The sequence below is a fragment of the Corvus brachyrhynchos genome, unplaced genomic scaffold, assembly GCF_000691975.1.
Source record: "Corvus brachyrhynchos isolate BGI_N302 unplaced genomic scaffold, ASM69197v1 scaffold266, whole genome shotgun sequence".
NCBI lineage: Eukaryota > Metazoa > Chordata > Aves > Passeriformes > Corvidae > Corvus > Corvus brachyrhynchos.
This window is the reverse complement of record NW_008238633.1, coordinates 2,059,115-2,060,346: the sequence shown is the minus strand read 5'-3', so window position 1 is coordinate 2,060,346 and position 1,232 is coordinate 2,059,115. Positions and strand designations below refer to the sequence as shown.

Sequence of the window (1,232 nt, the reverse complement as noted above, 5' to 3'; positions counted from 1 at the left end):
CTCCCAAACTCCTGGCACCCTCCATGAAATCCAGATCACAACATCTTCAAGCTGTGCTGGGGATATTATTCAGGAATCCTGTTTCAAGGATCTCTTTACAGGTTTTGCTCACTGAGCTTCAGGGCCATTTCAATGACCCTTGACAGCAAATCTATAAGGTTGCTTTTGCCAAATCATGCAGGTTTGGGTTTTGTTTTTTTTTAATTTTTACAGTGGCAGTGGTAAAACAGGGTGCCCAGAGAAGCTGTGGCAGTCTCTTCCCTGGAAGTGTCCAAGGATGTGTTGGGTGGGTTTTGGAGCAACCTGGGACAGTGGAAGGTGTCCCTGCCTTCCACTAGAAAAGAAAATGAGCTTTAAAAGCTCCCTCCCAACCCAAACACTTCTATGATTCTGTGCTTTGAAATTTAAGAATCCAGCTAATCTACTTTGACTTCTGCATCCAGGCTGGGATCTCAGAGCTGCTAAAGCAATTTTACCATGGATTTTAATTGTTTTGTTTTTTGTTCTACCAGACTGAGACTTCCGAATCAATTTGTAATTTTCAGAGTGTCTCACTCCAGTACACAGCTTGTATTTGTTCAAGGCATGTAAATAATTTCACCAATTTACTATGCTAATTTAATTTACCCTGCAGTTATACCTCTTTTAGGAGCTTGAAATCTTCAAGCTGGTCAGGGTTTTTTTTCCCCTATAAAACTGGAATGCAGAAGAGACTCTTTCAACAGTCAAATTTAGGAGTGAATTGCCCTGTTCTGGAGGCTCTGCCCCGTTGTTTTGTGTTTTCTGTTTTCCATAACCGTCTCCAGTAACAAAATGTCAGGGTTGGAGTAAGGTGAAGATGGTGTCAGATTGTTGGCAAAGGTGCAGGGTGATAGGCAGGAAACCACAGAGAGCAGCAGGGGAAATGCTGATCAGATAGCAGAGAGAAAACAGGGAAATGCAGTTGTAAGTTCAGAAATTCATCTTGACAAGTCTCTTGATCAAAAGTTCAGTTTCAGAATGGGATTCTCTCCATTATGGTCTGATTCCTTTTGCCAGCAGTGTGGTTGCTTCATCCCTTGCTGTCCTTAAAACAGCCTGACGAGAGTTGTGAAACAAAATTGTTCCCCAAAAGCCCAAGTCTGTGGCAGAGCCCTTTGCCTGCTTTAACTTTGCTTGGCACTGCTCAGAAGCTGGACAACACAAACTAAGGACATACCCAGAGGCTCTAATGTGATTTATCTTTCAGCAGG

At 42.8% G+C, this 1,232-nt stretch overlaps 1 protein-coding gene across 1 annotated transcript in view; it reads left to right on the top strand.

The window, feature by feature from the left end:
* SYN2 (synapsin II) overlaps positions 1-1,232 on the top strand; it is a gene marked incomplete at its 5' end in the record, with an annotated part of 97,977 nt that overhangs the window by 4,758 nt on the left and 91,987 nt on the right. The gene's annotated exons all lie outside the window — the stretch shown is intronic.